Source organism: Drosophila willistoni, assembly GCF_018902025.1.
Source record: "Drosophila willistoni isolate 14030-0811.24 chromosome 2L unlocalized genomic scaffold, UCI_dwil_1.1 Seg168, whole genome shotgun sequence".
In the NCBI taxonomy this organism is placed as follows: Eukaryota; Metazoa; Arthropoda; class Insecta; order Diptera; family Drosophilidae; genus Drosophila; species Drosophila willistoni.
Genome location: NW_025814047.1, coordinates 195,639 through 211,872, shown reverse-complemented (window position 1 = coordinate 211,872; position 16,234 = coordinate 195,639). Strand labels below are relative to the sequence as shown.

The 16,234-nt window shown below is 33.2% G+C and overlaps 1 protein-coding gene across 1 annotated transcript in view; it reads right to left on the bottom strand.

Moving 5' to 3' along the window:
- Positions 1 to 4,435, bottom strand: part of LOC6643240 (transcription activator MSS11) — a 34,206-nt gene extending 29,771 nt beyond the window's left edge. The window contains exon 1 of the mRNA XM_002066194.3: positions 4,288 to 4,435. The gene's annotated coding sequence lies outside the window, so the exon portion shown is untranslated. The remainder of the gene's footprint in view (positions 1 to 4,287) is intronic.
- Positions 4,436 to 16,234: the final 11,799 nt, after the last annotated feature.

Here is a 16,234-nt window from a genome sequence, read left to right as displayed (position 1 = left end):
CAATTAGAGGAAGGCTAAATAATAAGTGGACCAGGCTCTGTTAGGTCGTCGGGGTCACCTTATACTTTGAGGAAGTTTACAAATATCCGATATAAGCTTTCAGTTTGTTTTTTTTTTTGTTAAGTTGCCTGTGTGAAGACTTTAGCACATTAAGTTAATAAATTTGATTCATATTCACTGTTCCAGTATGTAGGTAGATCAAGTTTGGTTTTGTATATGCGACACGCCTTCTTCTACCGCCTTTGATAATAAACATTGTTGAGCTTCCGCAATGTTAATCATATTATTATTATTTGATATTTATCATTTCAACAAATTTCATTGAGGTTGATTGGTTTGGTTTCAAAACTATTGATTATTACTAAGCAATTCCAAGGTGCGGATTAAGCAAAACAAGGGCCTTTCTTCGAGTTGTTTCATATATTAAAAATTAAGTAAATTTTGTATATAAGAACAATTTCCAATTGGTAATTCGTCAAATCATTAATCAGACTTTTATTTTTACAATGAGGTTCAAACGGTTATAAATTTCAATTAAAGAACTCGATTTCTTTTATAGTCAATATACCCATTTGAAGAGAGCATCACATAGTTGGATTTCTGATTCAATGTGTTGTTGGTTTTTATCAAATGGCAGCAATCAGATGGCAACAAAGTTTTCACTTTTCAAACTAATGTAATGATAATGATGATGTGGATGCCGATGATGGTTTTTGTTTTGTCTTGTAGTTGGTGTTATTGTTGTTGTTAAGCGGAAATGTGTGGATCATAATATTTGTTTGTTGCTTAGACACATTTTGTTTAGAGTGATGATTGAGTCAACAATCTTTACCTCACACATACACAGACACACACACACCTCTATTCAAGTGCCCACACTTAAAATGCAATTTATATTCTCCTATCCAAACAATACCAAATGAAATGAAATAATGTATTAATAAAGATGCCTTTTGGGCTCAAACAACTGGCTGCCATTGCATTTATCTATAGATATATCTATCAATCTGGCTAATCGTAGACATGGACCCACAACAACGGCCACGTGCTCAACCTCACCCATCGCCCATTTCAAGTCATCGCATCATTTCTAACTCTTTTTTTATGGCATCATCAACTGTAATTTAATTAGCTTTTTTTTTGGTGGTTGCGTGCAGACGAGGGCGTAAAAATAATTAAGAGAAATATAAGAAAAAAAACTTGAAAAAAAAGAAACTCTGGAAAGGTTTTTCTGTGGTCAATAACATCATCTGCCGACTGGGAGAGACCTTTTGCATGGTGAAGAGCATTCTTTGAATGCTATTAACCCATTTTCAAATTGTCTCCGGCTAATGAATACAACTTATCGACAGCTCATGAAATATGCACAACGCGAAATATAAACAAAATTGAAAAGAAATGCCAAATAGAATGAAATTCGAAATAAGATAAATAGAATAAGAATGAAGACAAAAGAGTGTAAAAACGGTGTCAAATGGAAATGCTTCAACCGAAGCCCCCAAAAAAACAAAACAAAAAAACAGATTATGCCAAAAAAAAAAAGAGAGAGACTGAGAAAGAACATTCAATAACAACTTAGTCAACAAAATGTCATATATATTTTCAATATAAATTTTAAAAACTAAATGACTGCATGGTCTATGAGTTCGTTTAGTTTTGAGTAGGTTTTAAGCCAAAGTTTGAATTAACTTTTAAAAAGCCTTGAATAAGTATTAAACAAAAAGATCATTTAAAAGCAGAATTTGAGGCAAACATTTGAATCTTTTGTATTCTACGAACAAGTTCAACAGTTCAAGAAATCTTAAAAAATCTTTTAAATATTGTGTTTAATTTTAAACAAATTGATTGGAATTCCATTTCGTTTGTGGTTATATTTTTTGATACATTTTGGAATATGTTTCAATTCTCAAAAAGTGGTTGAGTTTGAAAATGTTGTGTTCCTTTATTGTGTCTTTTTAGAGTCTAGAGATTTGAGTGAAAGGAATTCCGTTTAGGTTAAATTCAAGACAAAAGCAACAAATATACTGTAAGTCCAAGAGTTTATATTGCGCATTCGCCGCATTTGCCACGACCTTTTTTTTGTCTTTTGGTTGTTTTTTGTTGCTGTTTTTGTTTTGTTTTGTATACCCAAAAGTTAAACTCGAAACTCATTTGTTTCTTTTGCTGCTGCTGAGAAAATGAAGTCAACTGTTGCTTATGTTGCCCATGTTGCTGTTGCTGTTGCTGTTGTTGTTGGTCTGTCTGACTGACATTTCCCATTAAATTGCCACGTTATTGTCTGCAATAATACAAAAAAAACCAAAAGAAAAACAACAAAATGTGTTTCTTTTTTCCGTTTTTGTTCTTGCAAGTGAACTTTTGCATATATTTGGTTACTAAATTTACAAGAGCCGACTTCTAGCCAGACATTAGCACTGTCGGCAGTCAGCGGCAACTCATCAGCCTCACTTTAAGGTCTTTTGGGCGATTGTTTACATTTATGGCTAGATAATTGGGTGCCAGCTGAGCTATCCCCCGCTCAGCATCTTTGTATCTTCCTCTCCCCCTTTATATCTCTCTTTCTCACTCTCTCTCTCACTCAGTGTGTATTGAATTTTTCTGTTTTTGCACACTAATTGACTCCCACCATATACCACATGGCAGAGCCTGAGCTCAAGTCATGCCAAAGCCAATGAAAATGCAATTCATGGCAACTTCCTTTCATCTGCATCTGCTTTGCTTCGTCTGTGCAATTGTCGCAACACCTACAACAACATTAAACATTTTTTTTTTATTTTTCATAATTTTGTTGCTGTTTTCTGTTGAGTCTGATTGTGAGTTTCTGGCAATAATTTTTTAACATATTACTACTACGAATAAACGAGTATGTTGGCTGTTGTTCAGGGTCATCATCGTCAGAGACATCGAACAGTTTTCTGTTTCACTATGGCTCAAAAGCCCAAAGAAAAAATCAACTTGACATTGTCTTGCTAATTTTCTACTAATCGTTTTAATTAGTCTAAGTTTGTTTTTTGGTTTGCTCATCATCGTGTATCATATTCATATAATCTAAACCAGAAGAAACCATGTCAACCATGGGTGTAGCCAGGGGCTGAGGCAGGTTGTTGTTGTTGTCTTTTTTATTTGAAAATATGTTTGAAGTTGACTAGTTTATTAGCCAAGGTTTAGTAGCCAATGTTTAGTAGCCAAAATATTAATCAACCAAATGAAACAAGTTTTGTTTAACCATTGTTAAATAGTTTCATGTTTTTGGAAATATGAAAGGCTCAATAGACGTCCTTAATGTTCTAATTTGTATTTGCAGTTTTTCAATTATACCAAAAAGACCTTTGTATGATTGAAAAAAACTGTTGGTTTCAACTATTTCTACTAATATATACATATTTGTTCTATCTATGTTCTCGCGAGGTTTATATCATAGCACTTGAAATTTTAAAATCTTCGGCTCAAATTAACCATATCTTATCGATTTCCTATTTTTTAAAGAAGACATTTTGTACTTAAGGTCAGCTTAATTTATATTTAAGATCAAGCAAAAAATAGCACATACATTTAATATACAAACATCCTTATCTGTTAATACATGCTTTTATATATAACTTTTTTTGATTACCGAGTATTTTACTTTAAATTATTTCAGAGAATTCTTAACAGGTGAAATTTCTCTTCGTTTTTTTTGCTATATATGTATATTTTGTGTAATTATTTGCAATCTATGATCGTAAATGTACAGTAAACAAATGGAACTCTTACATTTTTAGTTGTATACAGTTTTTAAATCTCCAACTAAAACTTTTTATTAACTAGTTGAAACCATAGTTAACAATATACATAAAATATCCCCTTAGATTTGAAATTAAACTACGTCTATGATGGCAACCTTGAGAGTGAAGAAACTGAAACTCAAAGTCAAACTCGATCTACGTTTCTGACAGCATATTATTTTGTATTTAAAACAAGAGAAACTAAAACACTTAACAGGAAGTGCACTACAATACAGGAGAAGACAACGTCGACGACGCCGACGACGACGAAGAAGAGGAAGAAGAAGACAGAAACGATGTTGAAGAAGAGGAAAAATACGAAGACGATGTATAAGAAGAAAACGAATTCACCTTTATGCAAAAAAGGCAATAATATTACGCATACGCCCTGTAGCTGCAGCTGCATCTGCTGCGTTTCGGGGCTGATGTTTTTGTTTTTATTGTATCCATGCGAAATGCGTGTTCCCCTTACCCGTCTGTTGTGTTTTTTTGGCTACAACCCTTTCTAGTTAGTAGTACTCACCTTTTGCTCAATTACTTTAGCAGTTGTTGTTGTTGTTGTTGTTGCAGTTGGTGTTGAAATTGTTGCAAAATTCGCTGATATTTTCCCAATGATTACGTAGTCGTAGTAGAGTTGGAGACGAAGACAGACAATGTTGCGTTTCTTTCTCTATCTCTTTCTTTTCGGTTTCTTTTCTTTCTTTTTAATGCTGTAACAATGATTTTCTATTATTATTATTATTACAATTTTATTGTATTGATTTAGTAATTGTAGCAGTCGAAGTAAAACTATTGCTATTGGTTTTTTTTTAGTTTTGTTTGTTGTTGTTGTTGCTATTGCAATTTCTTTAAACTCTTTTTCCTCTTTCTTTGCTTTTCACTTTGCTTGGTTTGAATTTCACTTTTTTGGAAACGAGTTTGCCATAATAAATTTATTTGGCATTTTATTTTTTGTTGCGTCTGTTAAACACTTGTTTTTTTTTTTAATTTACCGTTTCTACTAATATTTTTCAAATTTCATATGCGTGTGTGTGTGTTTGTGAGTGTGTGTATGTATGTTAATTTCAATTAATTATAGCAAAAGACAAGAAGCAATCGAAAATCGTTTGCTTTCTTCAAACTTTTGATTTCATTCAACGCACTTCAATTGCATAACAAATGCTGATGATGACGAAGATGAAGCCGAATGATGATGATGATGATTGTGATGATGAGGGAGATGACGATGAGATTCCAATAAAAAACCAAATATGACGATATATCTTTACGTTTTTCTATTTTTTTTTTTAAATATTTCTTTCGGTTTTTATTTGTTTTGCTCTTGGCCACTGTTCACTTTAGAGACTTTGTTGTTGTTTGTTTATTTGTGTTTTTTTTTTTGTGTTGCCCCGCAGCAGCAGCAGCTTTTCCTACTACCCAAAAAAAAGCCAAACTAGCAACGAACTGGCAGCAAACTGACAACAAACGCACTCAACGACTTTCGCGACTCGACTGACTCTGACAACGGCCGAACGGAGTTGAATTGAGTTGAGGTAATGGTTTGGGCCTGGCTTCAGCTGGTTGGCCTTACCGTAAGTTCGGTTACATTCGTGTCGGGTTTTCGGTTTTCTTTCTGTTAGCTTCATGGTTAAAACTTGGCTTGGCCATAACAAGAAGCTTGCAGAGAGCATAAATCGAAAGCTTTGCAGTCATTTAAGAGTAAAATCAAATGGCAATTCGTGTGTCTCTTCGAAACTCACTCTCTCTCTTTAAGTTGAGAGACCTTTGACATTGTGCGCAAATTTGACTAAATCAACAGAACGAACGATCCTCTAATGAAAGGTCTTAAATCTTTGAATAATTTGCATATTCCGAACATCAATTTCTGCATTCCAAGTCGATGGAGCTCTCTAATAAGCTGTAGAGCTTTCTTTTCATATAAATTACATCATCAAAATCAGCAAATTTCTTTTAAAATTGTCGCTTTAGAAATACATATATTATATTTTAGTCCCAGCCAGAAGTTTACAGTGTAGAGTATTATAGACTCTATGTGTTTTAGATGAATGATTAAAGTTAATATCAAGTCACACTAGTTTCTTGGCTTTTAAAGATAACATTGAAACATGTTTCACTAAAAGCACATATGCAGATAAAGAAGATCTACTTAAATTGATTAACTAATCAAAAGGAAGAGTGTGTCATAGTAAATTGTATTTGTATTGGGTGCTTGTTGACATTTATTGGCTTGATTTTAGCTTTAAAACTATTTCTAATTTATTTATAACATATTCTATTTTTGGTTTGATTTTTAAGACACTTTTTATTATTATTCAATCGAAAGTGATTGATCGGAATGACTAGTTTTTATTGTTTCCTAAAATTTTCAAATGATTATGTCACTTGTTTTAATAGAGATGTTAAAAATATACTAAAGAATGTTACTACTTCAAGGGTATATAAAATTCAGCACAAGTGAAATTATTTCATTTCTCTGGTTGACAAATTAATTTAAGTCTCTTGTACACATTTATCACAATTCGTTGTTAGCTTTGGCTGTGCCGACAAAACCTGAATGATGAGATATGTATTAATATAACGGTTCTTTTTTTATTATTATATATACAGATACAAGAAACATGTAATTTATTCCAAATGGATTTCCGAAGGTCAGATTTAAAATGTCACAACACCCACCTCAATATCTCTTGCTAGTCATACCAACTAGCAGCAAATTAAATGGACGACAAGTGCAGCACTCGGCGAGTTTTCAGTTTGTCCCACAAGACATAAATCAGAGCACCACTCATTTGATATGTGTGACAGGCAATTAAAAATCTTATGAGCAATTTTTCGCTCTATTGTTGTAATTAAATAAATCAAAAGAAATTTGCATAAAAAATGGCAAAAGAACATGCAGCGCACCAACATCATGCATATGCTCAACCTGTTTGACTATTAAATTTAATTGCAAAATCAAAAGTTCACTCAAACTGACTGAGCAGACAAGATGAAACTGAAACTGAATTCGAATCTGAGATAGATTCTTCACTGGCTTATTGCCATGGGATTAAAGTAATGAAATTTTCTTTTTGTTTGTTTAGTTTGTTTGTTAGTTAGTTGCCTTGTTCTATGTAGATGATGATGATGAAGTCTGATGATTGACGCATCTTACAACTTAATTTTCATTTTCAGCCTGTTCATCTTTGCCCCTCACAAACAGCAGCAGTAGCAGAAGAAGCAACAATGCTGGGAATGTCAAGAAATCACAACGCGGAAAGTTATGAATTTCAACAGGGACGGATTTGGCCAATCAGCATTGAAAAAGACTGTAAAAGAAATAGAAGTAAGAGAATTGCAAAAGGGATAAGAAATCAATAGAAGTTGCTGTTTTTTAATCAGTTTTCTGTTTTTATTTCTATTTAAGAATGCCTTTTCGCCTTCATTTTACTTTTAAAACTTATCTCCACTTTATACCTGATTTGTTTTTATTACTACTTAAACTTTGACCACTTGGCTTGTACTACTGTTTGGCTACTGTCTTAAACGATAACTATAAATCCCAATCGCTTAATAGAACTAAAAATGCATTTAACGCTCATAAAAATAATTTTACTTCATATGAGTTTTCATGTATATTTTTAAATTTATTTTAAGACTGTAAAGTTTAGAGGAAACAAATTACTTGTAGTAAAATTAAAATACACAAAGATTATAAAGTTAGTTATACGTTTTATTTACACTTAATATTTTAAGTACATATTTGAATTGAATGCCGATAAATGGTTAAACTAATTAGTAAAATATCCTGAGAACTAGGCCAAGCTAAATGCCCTTCAAATTTTATTGCTTTACAAATGTTTCTAATCTTAGCTACCCTCAAAATAAGAGATTGGTTTTTTATAGATAAATATACAATATTAAATAAATATATAAAATTGTCCGTTTTTTAAGCAGGGGAAAAGAAATGTTGAACACTTTTAAATTTTGTTAATTTAAATTTCACTTTACCACACTCATTATTTCTAGGTTTTTGATAATTATTCCGATTTTGTGGGGATTATCTTACTAATACTATAGGCAATTAAAAAAAAAAAACATCATTAGTTTAAATTGCGAAAATTCGAAAAACGGAATTTGTCTTAAATATTGGTTTGTTAGCATTGAAATTTGGCCACATTTAACCTAATTTCGACCATAAAGAGTGCAGAGTAATTTCAGTTTATCGATTGTAATTACTGAAATTGGACTTCCGGAATTTGCGATCAAATTCCATTAAAGTTTTTTGCTTTGCCAGTGCCATGAAAGTGCATAAATTACGCTTACAATTGGATATTATTTTTGTGTGTTTGGTATCATTTATTATAACCGTTTGTTTGGACAGTATTTTCTACCGTTTGTTCTTATGGAAATCATATAAAATAGTGAATAAATTTGTTGTAATTAATTTGATGGTGGCTTAAGGCCGCACCTGAGTTTAGTTGCGTTTGCTGCAGCCAAGTTCGTTGCCTAAGTCTTTTGTTTATCAATAAACAAGACGCTCATACACGGGCTAGATCTTTCACACACACATCTGTACACGCGCATACATTGGCATTTAATTTGTTTAAATAAAATGACTTCATTTCTTTTATTTGTTTATATTTTGATGTGAATTTTTTCATCACTCACAACAAATGACACTGTATTTGCACATACAAACATAGCAAACAAAAACAACAATTTCAACTGTAAGAAGTTTCGTTTGCTGCCCACTTTATAAGCATTTAGTTGGGTGCTAATTATAACAACAACCCCAACAACAACAACAACAGCAGCTAGTGGAAACGTCTACCTAGATAAAGTTTAATTGATGCCATTATCAAATTATGAGGCATGCTCTCTCGTGATGGCATCATAAAAACCTGGCCAAATTGTCTACGCTTGAAGCGGGTGGTGGCGTTTGTTTGGCTCATGTTAAGCATACTAAAAACACAACAACCGACAAAAATATGGCCAAATGGCTTTAAATGGCCAACAGGGTAAAAGCCAAATGACTGCATTTAGTTTAGTTTCACATTTTAATATGCCCGAAATGGTTGGAATTTTTGTTTTGCACTTGCCAGCTTGCTACACTCTTGTACTTGTAAATGAGTTTTGTCTGCATGTGAAACTCTCAACATGTTTGGCATCTACAATAAGCCTCGAAAAATTTGTAATGTTACATAACTCTTGCAGGTGAATTGGTCGCGTTAATGAAAAGTGAAAGAGCGTTTTGTGGTTTTTTTTTCGTTTCTTTCTTTAAAATAGAAATATGTGTGAATAGAAAGACATAATTGTTTTATTGAAAGCCAATTAAAGTCAAGTTCAAATGCCGCACCTCGATCTCGATTAGATCAACAAGACGTCCAGTTGAGCGTTAATAATTTTGCCACAAGAAATGAAGAAAAAAGTAAAGGGCGAAACAACCCCAAGCATTTATGTATGTATGTATGAACAATTAAGAGCCAAGTAATGAGAAAACAAAAGACTTCAATAAGCGACAAACTTGATTAGTTTAAAATGCGATTACTTACAGTTGTTTGGCTGTAAACTGAGACGAAGAGTAGTCCCAGTGGAAGCCTTGACTTGCTTTATTAAAGCCACAAGAAAATAAAATTATAAAAAAAAAAACAGACAAAGTTCAAGTCCAACACATGATCATCAAATTGTTGATGATGATCAAAATGTTGCTGTTTTTTTTTTAGTTAACATTGACCCTATCTTTGCTTTTTCAGTTGGCGATTTGCTTGCTTTTTTTTTTTGTTTTCTTCATTCTTCTTTTCCTTTTTTTTCTGGTTGTTGCTTGGCAAATTATTCTTTGATCAAAACGGAACCACTTCAGTGTGCAAAAATCAAATTAAATCGATCGGTAGAAGAGAAATATGTACAAAATAATAAGACACAATAATAATAATATGATATATGGTTTCGCTCTATAATCCTCTAATGGCTCAAGTGCTGTTGGCATTCTATAATCAATGTCGCGCGATCAGCGCCATTTGGTCGCCTTTTGTTAGCAACTACCAACTTCAATCAGTATCTCTCTCTCCCTGTCTCCCTGGGTATTTGTCTGTGGCTCTGAACTTGACGCCAATATGTCACACACTCGAAAAGTACTCGAACCGATTGCCATGGCATGGGGTTGGCTAAGACCAGGGCGACTTGAGGGGGGTAAACCGAATATATATGTTTACTTGTTTAGCTTAATTAAATCATTTAATGAAATGATTGTGCGCTATTTTTTTTTTTTTTACATTTCAGTCAATGGCTCAATGCGAAGGTTAGTATCTAAAAGAGAAAAAAACAACAACTAAATGCTGGCCAAGTCTTTTGATTGCGTAAAAACCTTTTTTCGTTGTTGTTGTTTTCATTTTGTTTTTTTTTTTGCCTGGAACTGGGTGCTGGCAACTGCATGTAGGTCACTTGATGCTATGTGAATGAAGCATCTGTTTGTTTGTTATTTTTGTGGCATGCCACAAGAGCATAAAAACAACAACAATAAGAGGAAACAAAGAAGAAACCCGTTTTCCCCCGGCACAAGATAAAAAAAGATGGTCAGCCACTTTCGCCTGACATGACCTTTGACAAGCCAATGCATCTTGGGCTTCGGAGCTTTATCAACAGCATAAGATTGGCATCAAAATAATAGAATATGGTAGAAGAATGAAATGGTCAAAGTTTTGATGGGCTTTAATTTTGATTGAGCTTAAAATATTGTAATTTTAGTTAGAGTAACTAAATAGTTTGCTTTCAAACTCCAAAATGAGCAAATCTAATTGACAATCTTTAAAAGTCATTTGATCAAAGAAATAATAAAGTGAAGCCTTTTATTTGGTTTTGGCAACATCTGACTAATAAATTATTTAAGCTTATTGTTGGTTTATTATTAATGGATTTTTCTTTGGGCTGATCCATTTACCGTATATGCACAATCTTTTTTTGGCCAATATCTAGGCTCAACCAACATTGTCATTTCAAATGGAAACTGTGCAAGTTATGTATCTGGTTATCTAAACATGAGTCACACCAAACTGGTATAAAAATCTATATGCAAAGTGGAATCCCAATGTTAATCTACTATCATACTCTAGTAAGTTTTATACTTTTGATTGACCTTAGATTGTAATTTATATGCACAGTTTTTTAAATAGTAAGAAACAGGCTTTTAAATAGTTGGAATCAATTGAGTTATAGAACTACATATATTAATTATACTCTACTTTAGCAGTCCTAATAGAAATTATATGTGGAAATGGTCTGGCAATCCTATTTAGCCAGCCCTAGTTAAGCTGCTGATTCAATAAAAAGGAAGACAATCTGGCAAACCAGCCAGACCGAAAGACGAAGTGTAAGATGGCCCCAGTCCCACAATTATAACTTTGACATACTCAGAGATACCTTTGGCAATATTTTTGCAATTCTTCTGATAAAGAAATTTGAGTTTTATCCTATTTATTACTCTTAGTAATAGGTGTACTTAAGATCTGTTTATAGATGTTGTGCGAAAGTGTTGCCTAAGGAGTTTTTACTTTGGGTTTAGTTGGAGTAGTTGGCTTATTACGCCATCAAGTAAGGGCGTGGACTCCAGAGGCTAGTCAAATAAGATTCCACCGTAGCAAAACTAATAAGGGAATAAGGTTACAACATTTAGTCAACCTCGGGCTTGGGTAATCTGCCTTGCCTTCACTTCTATGCACAGTTTGATATCCTTAAAATTTTAATCAGCTATGCAGTTAAATGCCAGCGAGAAGAGTATTCGTACGCTATGACGAAATCTAATACTACCCATGGCGAAAAGCAGTTAGAAGCGATTAGAGACAAGTCTCATTCAGTTATGCAGCTAAAAAAATCTACTTATAGTATATCGTGGGTAAGACAATGGCTATAAAAATAACCGAAAAATTCCAAATATAGGACTCATGCATATAAATAACAATAAATTATGTTGAATTTTTGTCTTGTTTATTTGCTCCAAAAAAACAATTAGACAAGATTTTGACCAAAAATTTCAGTTCCTGTTACGAACAAGTGAACATACATACAAACATATATATCTAGCTCATTTTTTTGCTTGACTGGCTACTGTTTTTGGGGGTCCAAGTGACCCTATATGTACATATGTGTATGTATGTATATATATATATAGCAGCGCACCGCTATTTATCTGATCTACGCTTTGTCGCGTGTACACGTCGAAATGATATCATGTATGTAATTTGAAACAATGCTCTCGGAACAATTCATTATAAAGCCGCCAACTGGCTGCTGACAGTTTGCGCTTGTTAAGTGATTTTCAATAGATTCAAACCGCCATTTGTGATGATGACCGGGAGAGGGGGACAGAGCTGTGGGGGATTATAGCTCGTGCTGGCTGAATTTTCTATGGATGCCTTTCTCTATATGCATTTCGGGGCGACTAATTGCACAATCTGTTGGCTGTTGACTGTTTGCTGGGAGCTGCGGAGTCAAGTGTCGGACTTCTATTATTCGGTCAGTGGGCGTTTTATTACTTTGCATTTTTCTTGAACTAATTTCAACGGGCCCAAACAAAATAAATTACGGCCAAATGAGTCTGTGCTTTTTGTTTGCAGACTGAGGCTGCAAGTGAAAGGTTTGCGGTCATTACACAACCAGCAAAGCCAGCAAAAATCAAAAGGAAAAAAAAAAGTCGAGCAGTCGAGCCTTAAGTTGACCTGGCCTGAGTGCAATTAAAAGCAGCAACGGCGCCAGTTACTACAAATTGTTATACAGTACTCCACAAAGTGCGGGCGGGCTATGGAAAAAAAACCACAAAAAAAATATATATATATGTATATAAAATAACAGCCAACACAGCTGCAGCCATAAACAAAAACTTTAACCAACAACAGACAAACAGCAACAACAACAACAACAAAATTCAAAATGTATATGGCCAATTAATTTGCCAATTTGACTTGAACATAATAGACCAAATATGGGCTTTTAATTTTTTTTATAATGCAGCTGATTTCCAATTGTAAAGCAATCGAAGAGTTATTAGAAGTCAGCGGGTACGGAGCGATCTGAGGGTAGAGTGACCCTTTGATCTACATACCAAATTAATGAAAGTAATTACCGAATAATGTATATCATTCGGGCAGTATCAGACTTTGAGATACCATAAGAAACATAAATAAAATGTTTATTGTGAAAAGTTGATAATTTACTGTAGGTTTGTTTAATAATTTATTATATTCCATTAAAAAAGCTTTAAATACAAATTTGTATGGCTTTGATCTTGTTTAGACTTCAATACAAATTCTTTAAGGATTCTTTAATAATAAGAAATCATCCTCAGATTTACACACATTTATGTATACATAATGCATTTTTCTTTAGTATGATATTTGATATTTTTCTCTAGTAAGATATTTTTGCAAAGCTATTTTGATTTATTTTTCAATCATTAGAAAATAATCTCACTTCAATATCAAGTTACTTAAGTTACTCAAGCCGTAATAATCTTCATTTTAATTAGGGATTAACTCAAAACAACTTTATCGTTTCTTTATTTCAAGTGTATCGACATCGAAATAAATTACTGAAAATCTGTTAAAATCTAATAATCCTATTGTAAATACACCTAAAGCTCAACTCAAGGCCTAGTTACTAGTGTTTGTACCTTATAATTAACTATGATACATATTAACTTAATGAATGTCGGGCTCATTTTGATTGCAATTGATATGTATCTCACACAAAATTAATCAAATCAGGGTTACCCGTAGGCATTAAAAATCACTCCAAAAAGATTGGAAAATGTTCCAAAAATAAAAGAAAATAGAAATAGAAACAGTAGATATTTCTTATTATTAGCATGTTAATAAATAGTCAATTTGTTTACCAATTTATTAAGAATATTTAAGCATTATCTACAATAAACAGTTAATGGTTTAGTAGCTACAGTATTTATATTAATATATAAACAAAATATTTATATACGTAAGATCACTACTAAAGTTATATTTTACATTTGCATTTGATTTGATTCTCGTCATATGTGTGTCTATAAAGGATTTTTATTTAAAAATTTTCTAAAAGCAAATTGTCAAAATATACTTCCAATTATAATCTTTTCCTTAAATTAAGTAACTCTAACTTTTATAGACTTTTCTAGTAAGAAATTAATATGTTAATGCAGCGGAATGACTTGATTTCTAATAAGAATTCTAACACTTATGATTCTGAATCTAACAAATACATAGCTTTGGCATTGCCCGACTAACATCTTATACACTTACATAGAGTGGTTAAGATTAATCCTAAAATTGGAATCTACCGAAATTTTTGTATAATATATTTCGGTAAGTCAAGGAAAATTTGTTTTCTGGAGTACCTAAGTACGATTAGCCAGATCAAAATGTAACTCCTTTGCATATAGGATTGGGTAGGAATAGTAAATATATTCCATGTCATGTAATATATTCTGATAAATAGATATATTCAGTTTCTTGATGTATTATTTTTTATGTCTAGCGCCTTTGAAGTAAACCCTGCTTAGGCCAGTATGTCGATGCAGGGTATAAGGAGGCCTAAACAATTGTTTCTTCATTATACATATGGAGATACCATAGATAAATTCATTTGTATATTTGCTCAAGGTTATGTGTGGAAAATTATAAGTCGAAAAGAGAATATGGGTTGGGCTGCTGCCAAGTTAACTAGCAATGGCAACACCAACAACGACAACAACGGCAAAGGCAAAAAAACAATAACAACAGCAACAGCAACAGCAACAACAACAGTGGCAGTGGCAGCCACACTCACTTGCCGAAGACAGTTTGGGTATGGGTGCGCGCGCGCGTACTGATTGTCCGTCTGTCAGTTTGTCCATGCGTCCAATTGGTGGTGCAACATCAAGCTTAGGTTTTGCGGTTAATTTGCTTGTCATTGCCCAGTTGAGTTGAGTGGTTGAATTGTGCGCTGCAGCAGCAGCAGGAGTTGAAGTTAGAGTTGGAGTCTGTGGTCTATTTGAATACAAATTTAATTTGAAATTGAGTCTGCGAGCCACCAACTCTAGCTTTAATTCCAATTGCAACTGCTGCCGCTGCTGCTGCTGTAAATTTGCTTAAGCAGACCGTCGATTTGGGCAGCTGTTTTGCCACTTTTGGACGTGCTGTAAATTAGACCAAAACTAGCTCCCTGATCTACAGAGCTTAGCTAATTAGAAAGTGAAGGCGCCAACTCGATATATGTACGTACTTGCCATACATTATTGTTTTCCGTGTATATAGGTGACCTTAGAGTCGGACTCTGACTCTAGCACAATCAATTTATATCAAATTTAACCTGCATAGCCTTTTTGATCTCATAGTTCATAGACAGCCAGCCCCCAGACCCCTTTATATATATTTATTTTTTTGTGTATAACCGAAAGTCAAACAATTTTGTTTAATCAACTTGAATTTGGCTTGGTTTTCGGTTGTTTCTTTTTTTTTTTTTGCCATATTGTTTGTCGGCATCGATTTTCCTTTGGTTTTTTGTTATGGCCATTGTGTGGTTATGAGGTATCCATAAGTGAATGGTTTGCCAGAGGAAATATGGTTAGAGCTTATCGCCTTGTGCCTCGCCGCCTTGTTCAGTTATTTTTTGCGCAATGTGCCAAAGCTGTCCATGTCCATGTCCAGATCTAGTTCCAATTTCAGCATTTCCAGCACCAGCAGCAACAACAGCAGCAGCAGCAGCTGCCTTCTCTTCTCCTCGTTTGCGGTTAACTACAATTTTTACAATTTTACAACTTTTTATACCCATTAATTAACAGCAAAGTGGGGTATACTGCAATCCAGTTGAAATATACATACAAGTCTTGTTAGATCTCGATTATCCTGATAGCTAACATTGACTTCAATTTTTTTTTTGTCCACATACAAGTATTTGATATTTATAACATATAATTTTATCAGATAATTGTTTAATACTTTTATTTCCCCATAATTTTGAACAGGAAGTGCTGAAGAAATAGATTTTGTTGGAAGTTCCATTACTTAATCTTAGATTTTGACCCTTGCTATTAACAGTCAGTCTTTTACTTAAAAATGTCTTACTATTTCAATAGTATCATTATTTATTTTTAATAAAATCTTTTCATATCTTGTTTCACAACAAAGACGTTTGAATAATATTTTGTTATTTTCCCCGTTTTAATCTTAATCTTCTTAATTAATGAAATTGTTCTTTATTTCAGTTTTGTTTATTTGTACAACTTAAGTAATTGTTTCGCTATTTGTTGGTTACACAAAATAGGTAAATAATTATTTATTTATTATGCATTTTAAAGCATTCGTATGAGGTCATTGGAGCAAACAAATTTTTCCAAGTTATCGTATTATTGATGGCACGCTAAAACTGATTGGGAATTATAACAAGCTAAAGGCAAAAAGAGAAATGCACACAAATCCGAAGTTCGCTCTTTGTTTGCATAATCAAAAGCTCATAGCAGAGTAGTGTTA